We start from the raw sequence: 8,549 nt of genomic DNA on the forward strand, positions 1-8,549 counted from the left end.
ATTTTGATACTTTTTAAATTTGTTACTCTCTGATTGTTATTGAGGTTGGTGATCTTTCTCTGTATTTATTGGCCACTTGGGTTTTTCCTATTCTCTGTTGCCTATTCATCTTTGTGGTTGGTTTAGTGCTTTTTGTGTCTTGAGAAATCCTCAATGTCATAAAGATAACCATCTCTATTTTCTTCTGAATTTTAGTTTTGCTTTTTACTTTTAGGTCGTTAAGCCAATTAATATAGGAACAGAGAAACCTGACAGAATGATCTGTGTTTGGACTTGTAGGCAAGGAAGTAGACAATATTGGCATGAGAGTAGAGTAGAGTAGGTAGGGAAGAAGGTGAAAACAGAGAGATGGGAGGAAAGGAAGGAGACTGACCAGCAATCCTGGTAAATTCAAAGAACAGGTGTGGTGGGAATGATTAGAATGAGAGAACTGAAGAGGTGGCTGATTGTGGTCAGAAAGAATTTGGAGGGGCAATTAGGGTAATAAGGTATTAGATGTGGTTTTGAAGGTGAATGAATAAAGTGTAATGGAGACAAGGAAAACCAGAATACTCCCCAGGTTCTTGGGAATGAAACTGTGATTAAAGTACTATTTATCTTAGATCTCTACTTGGTTCATATAGCTTCCTTCTCAATTCTGATAATAGATCAATAGATTCTGTAAAAAGACAAACACATAAATCTATTCTTTCTTGAAACAATCTAGCAATGGTCAAAACAGCCGTAATGTTCTTCACATAGGAAAATGGCTTGAAACTCCTTTCTGTAATTATGGACAAAGCTAGGGTTTCAGGTCTATCCAGAAGTAAAGGATCTACATAATACTTTTTGTCAATAGGAAACAATGCTACTCAAATTTTAATATGCATATAAACTAATTATCTGAGGAATGTGTTAAAATGCAGATTATGTGTTAGTAGGTCCAGAGTGAGGCCTAAAATTCTGCATTTCTCCTGGTTCTAAAATTATGCTGATAGCTGCTAATCAGTGGATGAATCAAATTAAATATTTTCCTCTCTAAAAACACAATTATTAAAAGCATGGCCCATTTGGAACTGATCTTGCCATCAAGAAAGTATATGCTCAGGAGAACTGGTGATAAATTTGTCATTTTGATTTTCTAGGATTATGATGATGACTAATGGGGTATGGTAAATACCCAAAGACCATCAGGATGTGACAGAATCAAACTGTACTTTGAAATGGAAAGATAGGAGGTAGTTTACATCTGCTACAATAAGTGAATTTAGCAAAGTTGCTGCATACAAGATAAATATATAAAATATATTGTTTTTCTATAAAATACTGTTAAAATGGCATAAAAATAACTACTTAGGGATAAATCTGACAAAATGTACAAACCTGTACAAAGTGTACAAACCTGAAAACTATAAAACTGCTGAGAGAAGGTAAACCTATATAAATGGAGAGTTGTACAATGTTCATAAGTCAAGAAACTCAGTATTAAGATGTCAATTCTCAAATTGATCAATAGACTCAACATAATTCTAATAAAAAGCCCCAAAATGCTTTTTGTAAATTGACAACCTGATTCTAATACTCATATGGAAATGCAAATGATCTCTAACAGCCAAAACAACTTGTAAAAGAGGAATAACACAGACTTTTAAGACATTATATAACAAAGGTTGGGAAAGACCTATGTACTGAAAACTACAAAACATTATTAAAATATATTGAAAAAGAATGAAATGAAAGATATTCTATGTTCATGGATGAGAAAAATTAACATAGTTAAAATGGCCATATTATCCAAAGCAATATACAGGTTTAATGTAATCCCCATCAAAATTTCAATGTCATTTTTTAAAAATATATATTTTATTGATTTTTTACAGAGAGGAAGGGAGAGGGATAGAGAGTCAGAAACATCGATGAGAGAGAAACATCGATCAGCTGCCTCCTGTACACCCCCGACTGGGGATGTGTCTGCAACCAAGGTACATGCCCTTGACCGGAATCGAACCTGGGACCTTTCAGTCCGCAGGCCAACGCTCTATCCACTGAGCCAAACCAGTTATGGCTCAATGTCATTTTTTAAAAAGAAATAGAACAAAAAAAAAAATCAGAATTGGATGGAACTACAAAAGACCTTGAACAGCCAAAGCGATCCTGAGAAAAAAGAACAGGGCTGGATATGTCATTCTACCTGACTTCAAATTTTACTACAGAGCAATGATAAAACAGCATGGTACTGGTCGGAAACCCACAGATCAATGGAACAGATTTGAGAGCCCAGAAATTAAACCATATGTATATGGGCAGATAATTTTCGACAAAGGAGCCAAAAACAAATGGAGAAAAGAAAGCCTCTTCAATAAATGCTACTTGGAAAATTGGAAAGCCGCATGCAAAATAATGAAACTAGACTACAGTTTGTCCCCATTGTACAAAAATTAATTCAAAATGGATCAAAACTAGATCTGAAATAATAAGTTAGAAAAAAGAAAACAGGTACTAAACTTACGGACCTTGGTCATAGAAAACATTTTGTGAATTTGATTCCAAGACAAGGGAAGTAAAGGCAAAAATAAATGAATGGGACTATATCAACAAAAGCTTCTGCACATTTAAAGAAACCAAAAACAAGGCAACTAATGGGAGATGATATTTGCAAACAACAGCTCCAGCAAAAGTTTAATATCCAAAATATACAAAGAACTCATAAAATTCAACACCAAACAAAATCCAATTAAAGAATGGGCAGGGGATCTGAACGGACACCTCTCAAGAAGACATAACAGATGGTCAACAGATATATGAAAAGAATGTTCAACTTCACTAGCTATTAGGCTGGGAAATGCAAATCATAACTACAGTGAGATACCACCTCACACCTGTTAGAATGACTGTTATCAACAAGACAGGTAATAAGTGTTGGAGAGGTTGTGGAGAAAGGAAACCCTCATTCACTGCTGGTGGGAATGTAGCCACTATGGAAAAACAGTCTGGTGGTTCCTCAAAAAATTAAGAGTAGAGTTATCATATAACAGTCCCTCTCCTGGGTATCTACCTGAAAAACTCAAAAACATGTATTTGCAAAGATATGCACCCCTATGTTCATTGCAGCATTTTTCATGGTGACCAAAACATGTAGACAAAGTGTCCTTTAATAGAGGAATGGATAAAGAAGATGTGGTAAATTTTATATATATATGAATACTACTCAGCCATAAGAAAAGATGAAGTACTGCCATTTGGGACAAAGTAGGTGGACCTTGAGAATATGCTGAGTGAAATAAGTCCATCAGAAAAAGCTAAAAATCATGATTTTACTCATATGTGGGATATAAAACTGAAACTCATGGACAGACAACAGTGTGGTGGTTACCAGAGCAAAGGGGTTTGGGGGAGTTAAGGGGGCCTAATATATGATCATGGAAGATGGTTTTACTTTGGGTGCTAGTTAGAGGATTTAAAAAAATAAAAGACATTATAAAGCTACAGTATTCAAGACAGACAAATGGGTCAGTGGAACAAAATATAGTGTAAAAATTGACTCACACGTGTACAGATAACTTTTGTACAAAGTTATATAGACAGAAAGGGCCACTTTTGAAGAAATGATACAGAACCAGTAGATAGCCATATATTTAAAAAAAAAAAGTAACTTTGATCAATACCTTGGCACCCCATATAAAAGTCAACTCAAAATGGCCCTGGCTGGGTGACTCGGTTGGAGTGTCCCATACACCAAAAGGTTGCAGGTTTGATTCCCAGTCAGGGCACAAACCCCAGCAAAGGGTGTGCAAGAGGCAACCAATTGATTTTTCTAGCTCTCTTTTCCTCTTCTTCCCTTTCTCCGAAATCAATACATTTTTTAAATTTTTCTTACCCTCACAATTTGTTTAAAGTGTGAAAATTGTAAAAAAATAAAAATAAAAATAAATCCTAATCCCACCCAAATGCAGCAAGCAATTCCTTTTAACAGTCTCACTTAATGACCTGGAACATGCTTTTATAGCTTTCCCATGAAGTGTGAAGTGTTTCCATTCTTGTTAACTAACTGTGGAGCCAGCACCATGCTACTTCCCAAACCTCTAAGGTTAGGAGAATAATTTTGAAAACCTTGGATGGGAACTTTAGGAAAGAAACAAAACGATGTTAGCTAAGGCTCTTTGAGGACAGTTTTAAGTTTGTTTTAAAATCTGGTTCCAGCCAAAACCGGTTTGGCTCAGTGGATAGAGCATCGGCTTGCGGACTGAAAGGTCCCAGGTTCGATTCCGGTCAAGGGCATGTACCTGGATTGCGGGCACATCCCCAGTAGGAGATGTGCAGGAGGCAGCTGATCGATGTTGCTCTCTCATCGGTGTTTCTAACTATCTCTCTCCCTTCCTCTCTGTAAAAAATCAATAAAATATATTTAAAAAAAAAATCTGGTTCCAGCCCTGGCCGGTTTTGCTCAGTGGATAGACTCTATCCGATAAAGTGTTGGCCTGCGGACTGAAAGGTCCCAGGTTTGATTCCGGTCAAGGGCATGTGCCTTGGTTGCGGGCACATCCCCAGTGGGAGATGTGCAGGAAGCAGCTGATCAATGTTTCTCTCCCATTGATGTTTCTGACTCTCTGTCCCTCTCCCTTCCTCTCTGTAAAAAAATCAATAAAATATAAATTTTTAAAAAATAAAAAATGAAATCTGGTTCCAGGAGTCTCATTTAAATTCTAGAAAAAACAAATGAGAGGATTGCAAAGTAAATGTTTATTTTAAGTGTCAGCACTTTAGGTCACATTTATATTGTAATACACTTTGCACTATTATTCTGTGTGGTTTATTATTAAAAATTTTTTATAACTTTATGCAGACCTCAATTTCCACATGAAAATTTGGAAGATATTTGATTTAGAAACAGCAACACCCCCTCCCACACCCCTGCAAAAAAAGGCACTTGGAAAGCTAGAATGTATGTATATGTGGACAAAAAGGGGCCACATGCTAACCTGACAAGGTCAGGGAAGGCCTGAATGGCAGCCTCGCAAACTCAGAGACCTAAAGTAACTAGAAAGAATGGTCTGAAATTGAAACTTTGTAATTAAAAAGTAGTTTATGGTGGGTAGTCATACCTAGGCCAGTATCTTCCCTGACAAAGGTCAATCTTTACCTTAACTGAGCCTATTGTCTTTTTGCATCTACAATAACATACTATTGGAATGTCAAAGTAATTTTCCTTTTCCTGGACCTCAAAGCACAGGCACTGCTCTGTGAAGACCACAAGTCCCCTCATTGTTATTCTGTTAATTGTTGACTATTAACTATCCTGCACCCACTGAAGTAAAAGAAGTATAAGTCTATCATTTTACTTTTATCCCATCCCAGAGGTTTCCCCACTTTGCTTTCACCCACCTAATGTATCACCAGTGGATTTCATGTAACCCACTTATGTCTCTTCCTTTTATTGTAATGTATAAAACAAGATGTAAAACTGCCATTCTCTGGAGCATTATCTCAATACGTTGAGATTCTGTTTCCCAGCAGTTGTCCACAGTTTGGCTCAAATAAACTCACAAATATTCTTTACAGGTTTGAATGTTTCTTACATTAACATACATTTAAAGTAGCGTCCCCTGAGATGTCAGAGAAGCAAATACACAGTATCTGCCATCTCGCCAGCAGTGCTTCAAAGGGGATGCTATAGTACAGTGGAGAGTGACTGGACTTAGGAGTAGAGAGAAATCCCATACTGGAATTAATGGTTCCAGTTAACTGTGCACTCATGAACCTCTTGCCTCATCTGCTGAATTCAGGGACCAATATTTGTATTCCCTACCTCATGGTTAGTGCGATGACATAATATATGTCAACAGTCAATAGTCAAAGAGTTAGCAGGTCAGGGGGTAGTGACAGGAGACTACTGAGATGCCTACAGTACCTTTACATCCACTTGATAGTACTGGAGCGTGGTTTTACTATCCTATCCTATATAATAAAAGGTTAATATGCAAATCCACAGAATGGCGAAACGACTGGTCACTATGATGCGCACTGACCACGGGGGCAGATACTCAATGCAGGAGCTGCCCCCTTGTGGTCAGTGCGCTTCCACAGGGGGAGTGCCGCTCAGCCAGAAGCCAGGCTCACGGCTGGCGAGCACAGCAGCAGTGGCAAGAGCCTCTCCCACCTAGGTGGCAGCCCTAAGGATGTCTGAATGCTGGCTCCCCAGGGGGAGCAGGCCTAAGCCATCAGTCAGACATCCCCCTAGGGCTCCTGGACTGTGAGAAGGCACAGGCTGGGCTGAGGGACTCCCGGAGTGCAGAATTTTGTGCACCAGGCCTCCAGTTGATAATGATCACAGATTTTAGGGAAATTTTATTTTTGCATATGTGACAGAAATCATGCAATCATATCTGATGTGTTTGATGTCAAGTCCCTAATCAGAAATGTAACTCCAAGTTTACATGACAAAAAATATATAATCCACTTTGCAGAAACCTGTTTCATGATGATCCAATTTAAGTCGTGGTTTCTGGATGAAAATTTTATAGGGACAGTTGAGGATTGCCAGTCACTGAAATATTAATTATATAATCACTATAGAGCAGCATATCTGGGCTTCACTTTACATTGGAAATGGTGAAATGGTGCCTATGAAACAAATGCTTGTCCCCATTACTTCACATTATCATTTCAAAAGCGCTTTATCTTTCTGCTTGATCTCCCTTTGAGAATAGCACTCCCAAAATGTCAGCCCAGAATTTCTCTGCCCTTGAGCTTCTCTGACAGTAAATAAAGGATCTGTAAATAAATCCTTAAAAGTCCTCAGGAAAATGCCATATTTGAAGGAATCATATTAGAAACTGAAGAATACTTCTCCAGTGCAAATACTTTCCTTGTTATTAAATGTCCTGAAGTGTGGCACTGGGCTTTCCCGAGGCCGCAAAGCGCTCAGGGAACTCCAGGCTCTCCCAGTTGCTCTCATCTCTTTCAGGGAAGACAAGGGAGGAAGCATCCTAGAAAAACTTTATCTCGTATTTTTTCAAGAGGAGTAGGAGGAAATAAAAAATAGTTAGTCTTGGCGGCTTAATCTGGGTTGGCTGTTTTTGCCAGCAATCTGTAAAATGTGTTTTTCAAGGATAAGCAGTTTGGGCCCCAGGCCAGAGCTCGCGTCTGTCATCTTCAGGAAGGTACACGATTCCGTGCACCCTCCGCTCTGCTGTGCGCTTGAACCTGAACGCCACGCCTGCCGCAGGCCGAGAGCTGCTCAGAGTCTACCCTTTCCTCTTTCCAAACAGGACCTTCCGCCCGCCGGGTGGGCAAGGCAGGGCCCACCTTTTGGGTGGTGAAACTCTAAACCGACATCTGTTCCTAGGGCTGGTTTTCAGCCTTTTATGTTGCCAAAGAGGCTCGGCAAAGGAACTTGAAGTACTCTTGCGTTTCAATACCTGTAGAGGTAATTTCCTAAGAGGTCGGAAAAACATATACATGCCCACAGGTACTAAAGGCTACAAACACAGAGCGTCCGTCTCTGGTGGAGTCGGCTGTGCACACATCATGCAAAGCTTCGTTCCCTTGTGTGGCGGTAGCAGTACAGCCCGCCGACCTCACCGCGTCTTCAGAGGATGTCTGCTAAACCGCATTTCCTGTTTCCTGTAGACTTTAGCAGAGCGATGCTGAGGGTAGGTGTCAGAGCCCAAGCAGAGGGTGAAGGCATAAACAAGGAAGAGTAGTGGCAGCTCGGCAGGGGGCTTGACCCCTTCCTCCTTCCGTTGTTGACCAATGCATGCCGAGACTAACAAAAGGGCTTAGAAGGGTTTATTTGACCCAAACTGACAATTGCCAGGAAGCAACATCTCAATGGATTGAGGAAATGCCCTGGAGAATAATGGTTTTGCAGTTTATAGTCTACATTGGAATCGAAGGAGGAGAATGTGAGGGTGATTACATGAAATTCATTGGCTGTAGATTAGGGAGGTGGGAGAAAGCTAAGTGGGGAAATCGCTAAGATTAGATAAAAAATAAAAGTGAGAGACAAATACTTTTGCATTTGTGGGTGCAGGATAGTTAACAGTTATAGCACATAAAGATGGCCTGTGGGCAACAGCATAATGTAAATGGTGAATGGCACCAGATGTTACCGGTGAAGTTAGACTCCGTCCTTGAGTTTGGCTAAGACGGACTCAGGAAACAAGTTGCAGAGGCAAAAGAGGGACCCTTGGACTTAGGAGAAAGAAGGCAAGCATACATGCCTTGAGGGAAGGAAGAAAGAGGGCAGAACAATTCTAGGAGAGAGAGAGGGGGGGGGGGGGGAGGGAGAGAGAGAGAGACCTGAGAGATAAGAAGGGGGTGGGAAAGGGCACATATGTACTCAAGAGAGAGAGAGAGACAGCCGGCAGCTGGGTCCTGAACCTTAAGGGGTTTTGTCTGCTCTCCAAAGGCTGGGATTTTAAGGGAGGTCTCACAGGAGGATCTCACTGGAATACTCATCAGCTTTCCAGGTGCAGCCTTTTAGGGTCATGGTCTCTACTGCGTGGTCAGTGCCAGGATTGGGACTCATTCATCATGACAGCTGGTCCTGATGTCAGCCATGGCATCGC

The sequence above is a fragment of the Myotis davidii genome, unplaced genomic scaffold, assembly GCF_000327345.1.
Source record: "Myotis davidii unplaced genomic scaffold, ASM32734v1 scaffold125, whole genome shotgun sequence".
NCBI classification, from domain to species: domain Eukaryota; kingdom Metazoa; phylum Chordata; class Mammalia; order Chiroptera; family Vespertilionidae; genus Myotis; species Myotis davidii.